General features: G+C 40.1%; 1 protein-coding gene and 1 non-coding gene across 4 annotated transcripts in view; one reads left to right on the top strand and one right to left on the bottom strand.

Moving 5' to 3' along the window:
- The window catches only part of AKAP13 (A-kinase anchoring protein 13), a 356,454-nt gene that overhangs the window by 3,288 nt on the left and 340,662 nt on the right, over nt 1–12,504 (top strand). The window lies entirely within an intron of this gene.
- Nucleotides 6,312–6,373, bottom strand: LOC112629528. Its single transcript, XR_003120632.1, has one exon. It is a non-coding gene; the product is annotated as a U7 small nuclear RNA (small nuclear RNA).

Here is a 12,504-nt window from a genome sequence, read left to right as displayed (position 1 = left end):
CTTAAGCATTCTTAAAAGTCTGATGCTTCTGAGTATAGAGGCTTAGCTAATTCTTTCATAAAGAAGGGGCCTTGAGACTTGTGAGTCTTATCTAAATCTATTTCTTCAAAGGTGCCAGATGAACTGAAGGATAATGGAAACAATAGCGAGTTTATCTTCTCAGTCACCTGTGAGTCTTCCTTTGAGAGTGGGACTTGCAGAGTGCTTGGTATGGTAGAGCTCTTTGTGACTGTGCTATTTAGGAAACAGTGAGAGATGGATTGTTTTCAGTTCATCAGTCATAAGAGGATATGTGTTCCAATTTTATTTATTTTACCCTAGTCTTGACAAATAATAAGTGTGGAATATGTCTGTATTTCTCAGACTTGTTTAAGGTGGAACTGGACTGGGTGTTAACAGTGTTAGTTCAGTACAGAGACATGAGCAAATCACTCACTTCCCCTTCAAGATAACACTTTAAAGGTACCACCATTTACAGAAGAAAGCTGTGATTTAAATCAGTTATATTAGCATAGTTTAGAATACTTACAGTACCAGGTGGAATAGATACATTCTAGAAATATTTACGTGTTAAGGACATTTCTATAGATTTTATTCCATTTTTCCATTAGTTTTCTGATGAAGAGATTGTAGTAAACCTTTAAAAATTATATTTGGTCAAACTTACAGATTGAGGGTAAACCTTTAAAAATTATATTTGATCACACTTACAGATTGAGGGTAAAAACATTCCTGACAAAGCTAGGCAAAGAAACTTGGACTTTTGATGTTCCCTTCTTTTAAAGTTAACATTTAGCACTTGAATAGACTTGGTTATAACTGATGGGGACAGGTGTCCATTTGGAAGTAGCTTCCCTCTCTCTCTGTCTTTCCCAGGTTAGGCTGTCTTACTGCTGTAAATGGGGAGAGAGGAGAAAGCTGTAGTTTGTTTCATAGCCTGGCGCGGTGGCTGATGCCTGTAATCCCAGCACTTTGGGAGGCCGAGGCGGGCCGATCAGTTGAGGTCAGGAGATCAAGACCAGCCTGGCCAACATGGTGAAACCCCATCTCTACTAAAAGTACAGAAACTACCCCAGCAGGGTGGCAGATGCCTTTAATCCCAGCTACTTGGGAGGCTGAGGCAGGAGAATCGCTTGAACCCGGGAGGTGGAGGTTGCAGTGAGCCGAGATCATGCCACTGCACTCCAGCCTGGGCAACAGAGCGAGACTCCGTCTCAAAAAAAAAAAAAAAAGGAGAAAGCTTGTTTCATACATCTGTCCTCACTGGTCAGTGGAAGAAAGTTTGTTTCATGCATTTGTCCTCATATTTATAATTTTCTTGTCCACCTGCAAGTTGATTGTGACCTTATAAATAGAAGATGAATGGATAGTGCGTTTTTGTCAGACCTTGCTGGAAGGATGGACCTCGTACTGAAATACTGTGATTGTATGAACATTTGTGTGGGGCAATGCTGTGTTCAGTGCCTGGGGAAGGTGGATACCAGTGTGTTTGTATGATATGGATGCTAGGATGGGAGAGAAGGAAAAGGTGTGAGGTTTTTTACCATTCACATCACTCTGTAAGGTCTTCTCTGGGTACTGTGATGCTATAGTGGCAGAGTTGAGTAGTTACAGCAGAGACCGTGTGATCCACAAAGCAGAAAATATTTACTATCTGGCCTTTTACGGAAATTTGCTGACCCTTTTTCTACATAACCAACTGCAGTTATTCACAAGAAAGAGTAACATTAATTCTATAATGTTATTCAATACCTATTCAAGTTTCTGTATTTGTCCCCCAAATATCTTTTATAGTTGATTAAGAAAAATTTTGGACAGGGTAAAATTAAAGTTCACTCAGCACATCATTATGTCTCTTTAGTCTCTTTTTTTCATTCTTTATTCATATGTATAGTTCACACTCACTAAAATTCAGCCATTTTAGTGTAACATCCTGAGTTTTAACAGGTGTATACATTCATATATCCGCTGCTTCAAATAGGACAGTTCCTTCATTCTCCAAAATTCTTCTTAGCCCTTTTGTACTCAACCCGTTCTCTACCTCCAGACTCTGGAAATCGCTGATCTGTTTTCTGTCTCCATGGTTTTTTGCCTTTTCAAGAATGTTGTCAAAATGGAATCACACAGAATGTAGCCTTTTTATTCATTTGCCCAATGACTAATGATATTAAGTATCTTTTCATCTGATTATTTGTCATTTTTTGATGTCAGTTCAAAATCTTTTGCTTTAAAAAAATGAGTTTTTGGATATACTCTGGAATCAAATATATGATTTGCAAATATTTTCTCCTAGTCTGTTTTTACTTGTTTTAATAAATGTCTTTTTTTGTTTGTTTCGAGATGGAGTTCCACTCTGTCACCCAGGCTGGAGTACAGTGGTGTGATCTTGGCTCACTGCAACCTCTGCCTCCTGGTTTCAAGTGATTCTCCTGCCTTAACCTCCCGAGTAGCTGGGATTACAGGCATTCACCACCAATCCCGGCTAATTTTAGTAGAGATGGGGCTTCTCCATGTTGGCCAGGCTGATCTCGAACTCCTAACCTCAAGTGATCCACCCGCCTCGGCCTCCCAAAGTGCTGAGATTACAGGCGCAAGCCACTGTGCCCAGCCTGCTTGTCTTAATAATGTCTTTTGAAGAACCGAAGTTCTTAATTTTTATGATATCCAGTGTTTAGTTTTGGGTTTTTTTTTCCCCCCAAGTGGATCATGCTTTTGATATAATAGTTTAGAAATCTTTGCCTAGCTTAAGAGCTCAAAGACTTTCCCCTGTGTTTTCTCCTGGAAGTTATTACTTTGTTTAGAGATGGAGTCTCGCTCTGTCATCCGGGCTGGAGTGAGCAAGATCTTGCTCACTGGAACCTCCGCCTCCTGGGTTCAAGCAATTCTCCTGCCTCAGCCTCCCAAGTAGCTGGGATTACAGGCACCCACCACCACACCTGACTAATTTTTATATTTTTAGTAGAAATGGGGTTTCACCATGTTGGCCAGGGTGGTCTCGAACTCCTGACCTCAAGTGATCTGCCCACCTCAGCCTCCCAAAGTGCTGTGATTACAGGCGTGAGCTACTGTGCCTGGCTCTCCTATAAGTTTTATCGTTTAAAATTTTATATTTAAGTTTATTATCTGCTTTGATTTAATTTTCCTAAATAGTACAAGGTATGCTTTGAGCTTATTTTTTTGTGGATGGATTTACAATTTTTCCAGCAAGTTTTTGAAAAGACTGTCCTTTCTCTGTTGATTACCTTTTTGCCCTTTTTTTTTTTTTGCAAGTTGGTCATAAATGTGTGAATGTGTTTCTGGATTCTCTCTCCTATTCCATTGATCTGTGTCTTTCATTTCTTTATCACCTCACTGTTGATTACTGTCACCTTAGAGTAAGTTTTAAAATCAGGTAGTGTGAGTTATTATTTTTCAGAATTGTTTTTTGGGTATTTTAGTTGCATTGCTTTTTTGTGCATATTTTAGATTCATCTTGCTGTTATCTACAAGTCCTGCTGAGTTTTTCTTCTTTTTTTTTTTTTAAGATGAGATCTCGGCCAGGTGTGGTGACTCGTGCCTGTAATCCCAACATTTTGGGAGGCTGAGGCAGGAGGATCACCTGAGATCAGGAGTTCGAGACCAGCCTGGCCAACATGGCAAAACCCCGTCTCTACTAAAAATACAAAAAATAGCTGGGTGTGGTGGTGGGTCCTGTAATCCCAGCTACTTGGGAGGCTGAGACAGGAGAATTGCTTAAACCCGGGAGATGGAGGTTATAGTAACCCGAGATTGCGCCACTTCACTCCAGCCTGGGTGACAGAGCGAGAGTTCTTCTCAAAAAAAAAAAAAAAAAAAGATAGGGTCTCACTCAGTTGCCAAGTGTGGAATGCAGTGGTAGGATCACCACTCACCACAGCCTTGATCTTCTGGGCCCAAGCGATTCTCCTACGTCAGCCTCCCAGGTAGCTGGGATCACAGTCATGCACTACCATGCCTGGCTAATTTTTTTATTTTTGTAGAGACAGAGTCTCTCTATGTTGCCCAGGCTGGTCTCAAATTCCTGGGATGAAGTGATCCTCCCACCGTGGCCTCCCAAAGTGTAGGGATTACAGGCATGAGCCACCATGTCCAGCCTGCTGGGGTTTTTGATTGGCATTGTGTTGAAGCTGGAAATCAGTTAGGGGCAATTGACATTTTAATAATGAGCCATGAACATGGTATATATATTTATTTAGACCTTAGATTTTTGATTAGTGTTTTGTAGTTTTTAGCAATTGGATCTTGCATGTGTTTTGTAATCTCATACATGTGTTTCATGTGTTGTGGTGCTGTTGTGAATGATATTTCTCAATTTCCAGTTGTTCGTTGCTGGTATATAGAAAGATCATTTTATATTATATGCTGACCTTGGATCCTACACCCTTGCTAAACTCATTTTTAGTAATAGAAGCTTTTTTTGTAGATTTTTGGAATTTTCTGCATAGGCAGTAATGTAATTGGCAAATAAGGGCAGTTTGACTTCGTTTTCACTTTGTATACTTTCATTTCCTGTTTTATTTTTTTTTGAGATAGAGTCTTGCTCTGTCGCCCAGGCTGGAGTGCAGTGGTGCGATCTTGGCTCACTGCAACCTGTAGCCCCCCAGGTTCAAGTGATTCTCATGGATCAGCCTCCTAAATAGCTGGGATTACAGGTACATGCTGTCACACCCGGCTAAGTTTTTTTTTTTTTTTTTTAAGTAGAGCCCAGATTTCACCGTGTTAACCAGGCTGGTCCCAAACTCCTGACCTCAAGTGATCTGCCTGCCTTGGCCTCCCAAAGTGCTAGGATTACAAGCGTGAGCTACTGCGCCGGGCGTGATTTCTTTTTGTTACTTTGCTGAACTGTCTAGGACCCTCAGTATAATGTGTAATAGGAATTTTACAAGTGGGCATCCTTTCCTTTTTCCTGATGTTAGAAGGGAAAACACTGAGTGTTTGACCATTAAAATGATGGTAGCCATAGGTGTTTGTTTTTGTAGATGTCTTTTATCAAGTTGAGGAAGTTGCCTTCTATGTTTAGTTTGCTGAGAGTTTTTGTCATTAATAGCTATTGAATGTTGTCAAAGGTTTTTCTATATTTATATAATCATATGTTTTTTCTTATTTAGTCTGGTGTAATATGTTGAAATAGCTTTGCATTCTTGTGATAATACTCATTTAGTCATGATGTATTATTTTTTACATGTCTTTGGGTTCCATTTGCTACTGAATCTTTTTTTATTTCTTCCATTTGTTTCCAGTTATGTTCATTTTTAAAATAGATTCTTGATCATATATATAATATTCATGACAGTTGTTGAGTCCTTATCTGTTAAATGTCAAATGTCTCCTCAGGGGTAAAGTTATTTCAAACACAAGAACCATTGCTTTAAAGAGTATCATACTTTGTTTTGGCAAGTTAAGTTGCCAGACTTATGGGTTTAAGTTGCTTGCTACACCCCATTACTAAGGCGTGAAGCCCCTGTAGTTTTCATTGAAGAATTGGGCGTCCTGTGAGGACTCTATTCTGGCAGTTGAGAACACAAATGTCTCCCAGACCTGTGTGAATTTTGGGGATCATTTAGCTTACAGTTCCTGGGTGATTCTTTGTTTGCCGTCATGTATTTTTACAACGTGCATGCTTGGCTTACTACTAAGTGTGAGACTCATCGGCCTCTATGCTGATTTCTGGAGCTCCTTTTTCATGCAACTCCCTCCTCTTCTCTCGTACTCTGCAATTTTCAGACTCCTTAGCCTTCCCAAGCTATGTTTGTCTTCTAAACTTGACAAAGCTGCCATGTTGTGCTTGATCCTCCTCATTGCACCATGGTCTAGAAGGTACCTCCCGCCAGAAAGCTGGGGCAATTTTAGGGCTTATCTTATTTGTTCCCTTCTCTTTGGGATTGCAGTTCTGTGCTGCCTGTTGTCCAGGCTCTAAAGGATGCTGCCTCATACATTTTGTCCACTTTTCTAGTAGTTAGGGAGAATGGCAGGATAAATCTGGATCCAGTTACTCTGTCGTGGTTAGCAGCTGAAGTCCTTTGGGTGAGTGTGCTTTGTTGGTGGTTCAGAAAGTTTCATTACAGGATTCTCAAAATCTTTGGGAGTATAAATAAGAAAGAAGTATTTGTTGACTATCTTCTGATAGTAGCTCAGCCATTGCTTTGTAGGAAATAACAGAAAAAATGTAGATATCTTTTAGTTGAAGAGGCACATGGTACATACCTAAGATTAATCAATGAATTGCTATGGTGATAAACAGAAAGAGAAGGATCACTATAATGTATTATTTTCTGCCCCCCCCCCCCCCTTGGGGGAGTCTTCCAGTGAAAACCAGAAAACCTGCTAGACAAATTCTAAAAGAGCTGTAACACTTGGGATCTGGTGTTTTCATGTAGAAATACTTGCTTTTGTGTTTTTGTTTCCTAGCATATATGCTTTATGTCACAAGTTGTAGTGAGTCAGTGGATAGAGTAATTCAGTGACATCTGTAGTTGCTGCTGTTAATCTATATCCTATTGAGGGAAGTAGAAAATAAACCAGTGAACGAACAATTGCAGTCATGTCTGGTGGTGATGATTCTAGGAAGGATATGAAGAGTACTAGCAGAGATTGGGGAGGTCAGACAAGGCCTTACTGAGGAGGTGAGATTTGAATAGACCTGAAGAAAATCAAGGAACCTAGCCACATGAAGAGTCAGGGGAAGTGTGTTCAATATGAAAGGAACATCAAGTGCAGAGGGCCTGAGGTGGGAGAATGAACAGGGAGCCTGGTGTGGCTGGAATGGGTGAGAAAGAGCGTGAGGAGATAAGGTTTGTATGTGTAGCCAGAGACCAGATCAAATAGGCTCTTTAGTATGGTGAGAAACAGCTGAAGGATTTAAGCAAGGCATGACAAGAGCTGATTTCGGCTTTAAAAACTTTACTCTTGGCATAGGGAGCAGTAGTGGAAACGCAGAGACTAGTTCAGAGATTTGCAGTAGTTCAGCCTAGAGAAGATGATGACTTGGATTAGGGTGGTAGCAGGGAAAGTGGTGAGAAGTGGTTTGAATCCATATACACTGAAAATAGAACTGATAGGATTACTTACAGATTGGAAAAAGGTTCTAAAGGAAAGAAAGAAATTAAGGACGATTCCTAGGTGTTTTGTCTGAACAACTGGGTAAATGGGGAAGATGTGGAATCAGTTTGCTGAGAGGTTGAAATTGTGATTTCCCTGTTGACATGCTAAGTTTGACGTCCGTGAAATTTTTAAGTGAAGTTATCAGTAAGCATATGGATATACAGTTCTGGAGTTCAGTGATGATCTGGACTGGATGTATGAATTAGAGAATTGTAGACAGAGAAGGGAGAGTGGGAGGTTTTAGTGGGAATTAGGGATATATAAAGCTCCATAATTGGGGCTCATGGCATAGTAGTTAGTAATCATGACAGTCATAAAACAACCACCACTATGTATAATAATTAAAGGAAGGCTAGATATGAATGGAGGAAGATGGTAGTGACCTAAAACAATTGTCTTGCATATTATATCAAAATTAGTTAGGATTCCAAACATGCTGAAAACTTTTCTTCTCTGAGCATGATAAAAATATTAGTGAACTATATTTTCCATTTGTAGTCTCTAAGGATATTGGTGATAGTGGAAAGATAATGATGTTTTAATGTGATGCAAGTGTATTATTTGAATGTACTTCACATACACATGTATGAAGATAGTCTAGAAGGAGGCTACTGCAAAGTTGATGAGGGTAACTTTTGATCTTCTGATTTTCTGCAGTGTATATATTTGTCTTTATTCTTTTTTTTTTAAGACAGGGTCTAGGCTGGAGTGCAGTGACGCGACCTCGGCTCACTGCAACCTCTGCTTTCTGGGCTCAAGGATTCTCCCACCTTAGCCTCCTGAGCAGCTGGGACCACTGGTGTGCACCACCATACCCAGCTAATTTTTGTACTTTTTGAAGAGATGGTGTTTTGCCATGTTGTCCAGGCTGTTCTTGAACTCCTAGACTCAAGTGATCCACCCACCTTGGCCTCCCAAAGTGCTGGGATCATAGGTGTGAGCCACTGCACCTGGCCCCTTGTTCTTTTTTTTTTTTTTTTTTTTTGAGACAGAGTCTCTCTCTGTCACCCTGACTGGAATGCAGTGTTGCGATCTTGGCTCACTGCAACCTCTGCCTCCCAGATTCAAGCAATTCTCCTGCCTCAGCCTCCTGTGTAGCTGAGACTACCATGCCTTGCTAATTTTTGTATTTTTAGTAGAGATGAGGTTTCACCATGTTGGCCAGGCTGTTCTTGAACTCCTGACCTTGTGTTCCACCGGCCTCGGCCTCCCAAAGTGCTGGGATTACAGACATGAGCCACCGCGCCCGGCCGTATTCTTATCCTTAATAAAAGGAGTTAATATTTTTTGAGGTTGGGCTCAGTTGGTGAGTTTCTAGGGTAGTGGGTTTCATTTGTTTGTAGTTGCTGATATTACTCATTCCATTATTTTACTATGTATAGTCTGTTGTCTTAAAAATTTGAGCCCTTAATAATTTTTTTTTTTTTTTTTAGATGGAGTCTCGCTCTGTCACCCAGGCTGGAGTGCAGTGGTGCTATCTCGGCTCACTGCAAGCTCTACCTCCTGGGTTCAAGCGATTCTCCTGCCTCAGCCTCCTGAGTAACTGGGACTACAGGCATGTGCCACCACGCCCGGCTAATTTTTGTATTTTTGGTAGAGACGGGGTTTCACCATGTTGGCCAGGATGGTCTTGATCTCCTAACCTCGTGATCCACCCGCCTTGGCCTCCCAAAGTGCTGGGATTACAGAATAATCTTAATCATAGATGGGAATCAATTAAGAGTTTTTTTTTTTTTTTTTTTCCAGAAATGAGGTTTTGCTCTGTTGCCTAGGCTGGACTTGAACTCTTGGGTTTAAGTGATCCTCCCACCCCAACCTTTCTAGTTGCTGTAACTACAGGCACACGCCACTGCACCTGGCTCTGGGTGGTTTTGATATGAGTCCATAACCGTTCCTGGAAAAATTGTTAGCACATGCTTTTGCCACCAGGCTAATTGCGGCACTATTTTGTTGAAAGAGTACTTTATGTTGCATTGTGGTGGGCAGATCTCTTCAGAAAAATTGAACTGAGCTTGAAGTTATTTTGTTTTAAAATCTGAATTATACCGTAAACATTGACTTAGATTTTTAGAAGTATTCTTTTTCCCGGGTGATAGCTGTGCTAAAGATAAAGGTGGTGGATATGACAGGGGCTTTTGACAAATTTGACATTTCCAGTAATTCGTGAATCACTTCTAAAAACATAATGATTTGGGTGGTATTTGTGAATTAATCTATTATCCTTGGCATTTGAGTTCTGCCTTGTCTAAGTGGGTGTGTTTCTGGCGTGGGAGAAGGGAGGTCCGTTGTGACATTGCATGGAAATAATTTCTTTTACCTTTAACAAGCTGGAAGAAAATGGTTTTTGGATGCTTTGTACACAGAGTGTGCATCTTCTTGGATGCTTTGTACACAGAGCGGCTGGGCTCAGAATACAAAGGAACTGTAGATGAGACTTTGCAGTTTGGGAGTTATTTGGGGAAAAAAATATGGTAACAAGAGTTGGGAAGTAGAGTTCTAAGTGTTCATTTTATCACATGAAGCCTTAGGGACTGGCTGAGGTGCTTCCTCCCTTCAAGGATTAAAGACATGCATGGGTCAGTGGGCAGTAATAGCCAAAGCTTTTGCTTGGGCATTCCTGCCAAAATGGTGCTGTGTGTATCCTTAGAGCATAGAATAGTGTGTATGTCCAGTCTAGAGAGGTTTTTTGAGGTCATTTTCTAAAAGGTGTTTTCAAAAAAGTAAAGTTGCTAAAGGGAAGAATAAACTTTTGTGTGTTTACCTGCATATTATGTTCATTTACATTCTCTTAATTCCTTACAATAATCCTGTAAGATAGATATTATTCTCGCTCCCTTTTTTGATGAAAAAACTAGGGTTTAGAGATTTAAGTTTGCTTTTCAAGTCAATTACAGCTTTCATCTGGGACATTGTGACTATAAACATAACTCTAGTTTTATTATATCTGCTATAAGTCACATTTTTTTTCACTTTGATATAATTATATCCAAAGTAGCCAGCTTAAAATTCCATCTTGATCTTGGTGTCAATAGAAAATCATTGTGGTCTTCTCTTAAAGTTTTTCTAGAATTCTTAAAAACATGCTAGGCTTCCATATTTGTGCCTTGAAAGTAGCAGAAACTTGCCAATAGAATTGTATTTTCCTTCATATACAGAAGCTTTGTGGATGGACATTAATAATTAACATTTACACATTTGTTCACGTCTTCAAAGTGTTTTACATTTAATTAGTTCATGTGTAACCTATATAGGAAGTTGAAAAACCAGTTTTTTAGGTTCATTTTAGTAGTACTGAAGTGTTAGCAGGAGAAGGAGTAAGCAAGCCCTCAGTAAGAAAAATACAGGTGTGCACCATGACGTTCTAAACATCTTTTCTTACCCCCCTAGCTTTCAGCCCAGTTTGGCTCATATCAAACATGGATTTTGGGTGCATATCTTCTGCGTAATGCAGGGGAGTGGATTATATGGACCCAACAAAAGACACAGGTGGAATGGTTGGGGAAAGACCCGGGTCATGTAATGCAGCTTTCTCTTCGTAGTCCCTTAAATGTGAATTGTCCTTGATTCATCCATTTGAGCATTTTGAAGGCCAGGATGTTGTTGGAGCAGAGACTCTGGCAAATGAATGGAGCACGCATGTTAATTTCTGGGGAAGAAATCTTTTATTTTTAACTCGTGATTTAGGAAATAATAGCTCTGTAAGTAGATACTTTGCTAGTTTCCTCACTACTGCTTGTCACCTGACTCCATCTCCTCTCCTCCCACCCCCTGGTAAAATGGCTTTAACTTGGCAAGGTTTGTAGTTGGAAGGAGATAGTAGTTACAGTTTAGCTGGGTTCTGTCACATAATCGACTGTGTGACCTCGAGCAGGTTACTGCTCTTTTGTCCTTGAGTTCTTTTGTTCTGTGAAGTGGTATTTGCTGACTTACCTTTCACTGAGTCCTAGAAGGATGGCCAGAGAAAGATACAAAACTTAGGCTCTTGGACATGAAATGGAACAGAGGATATTTTCACATTAGTGAGGATTCTTCAGAGTTGGAACGACTCGTTTCTACTTTGCTTGGAGTGACTAATTTTCTTACTATTGTTGCTAACCTTATTACCATAAACATTTTTTCTTTTTCCAATACAGTATAGTAAATAGAATTATTTGATAAATAATTCTGTGTCTGGGTAATTTCCTAAGACAGGACATGCAAGTTCCTTTTCATTATTGCTTATAGCCTATTGTTCAGAGGGACTATTCATTGTTCAGCGGAATCTTTGTGTAGATAACCTTGCCAGAGAAACCTTAGTATGTGATGGCAGAAAGGGGAAGAATTCTGATAGCTTGGCGTGTATATTTAATTACATTTTTGTCATGAATGATAATCTGTTCTTTTAATGGGGCTGTATAAGAATGGCCCTGAACTTTTGCCTGTATCCAATAGTGTTGTTTTTCAAGTCTTTTTTTCCCCCATCCCTTTCCTTCTCTTCTTGAAATCTGAAAATTTAAAGGTGGGATGAGTTGACTGTGGCTGTTGAACCTCTTTGTAACATGAAATACACCCAGGTTTAAGCTTATTTTTCTCTTCTGCCAAGATTTATGGTAACTTGGAAGAAATATTGTACAGCCGGACCTTGAGTAATACTATATATGAATTATGAATAATTGAGATTGTTTAATGGTTAAATGGTTAAAGTTACTCTTTTATTTGAAAGGTTGTCTGAAGGTAATGTTTATTTATCTTTTTGAAAAGGGAGACTTTTTAAATAGGACAGATTATATGTATAAAAGACAAGATAGAAGTTTTCTTTTGGAAACCTAGCTGGTTTCCAAACAATCCAATAAATGATTGTTTTTCCTATTTAGATTAGGGATTTGAGTTGTGTTTTTTTTTTGGTTACCTCTTTGATTTTTCCATATTGTTTTTGCCCAGTGTTCATTTCCTTTCCCCGGTTAATTTAGTAGGATGCACTGTCATATTGTCCACTGAATAGATGGGGTAAGGTAATAATATCACATGTCTGTCTTTCCTCCCAGATTATGAACTTCCTGAGGGCAAATTTTATCCGCTTTGTTTATTGCTGTATCCCCAGCAACAATGGCACATAATAGTTGCTTCTCAAGAAATATTTGGGATAGGCCGGGCGTGGTGGCTCATGCCTGTAATCCCAGCACTTTGGGAGGCCAAAGCGGGCGGATCACGGGGTCAGGAGATGGAGACCATCCTGGCTAACACGGTGAAACTCCGTCTGTACTGAAAATACAAAAAAATTAGCCGGGCGTGGTGGTGGGCGCCTGTAGTCCCAGCTACTCGGGAGGCTGAGGCAGGAGAATGGCGTGAACCCAGGAGGCGGAGCTTGCAGTGAGCCGAGATTGCGCCACTGCACTCCAGCCTGGG

Source organism: Theropithecus gelada, chromosome 7b (genome assembly GCF_003255815.1).
Source record: "Theropithecus gelada isolate Dixy chromosome 7b, Tgel_1.0, whole genome shotgun sequence".
Classification (NCBI taxonomy): Eukaryota; Metazoa; Chordata; class Mammalia; order Primates; family Cercopithecidae; genus Theropithecus; species Theropithecus gelada.
Note: the sequence above shows the minus strand (reverse complement) of the source record. Positions and strands in the feature narration are given on the sequence as shown.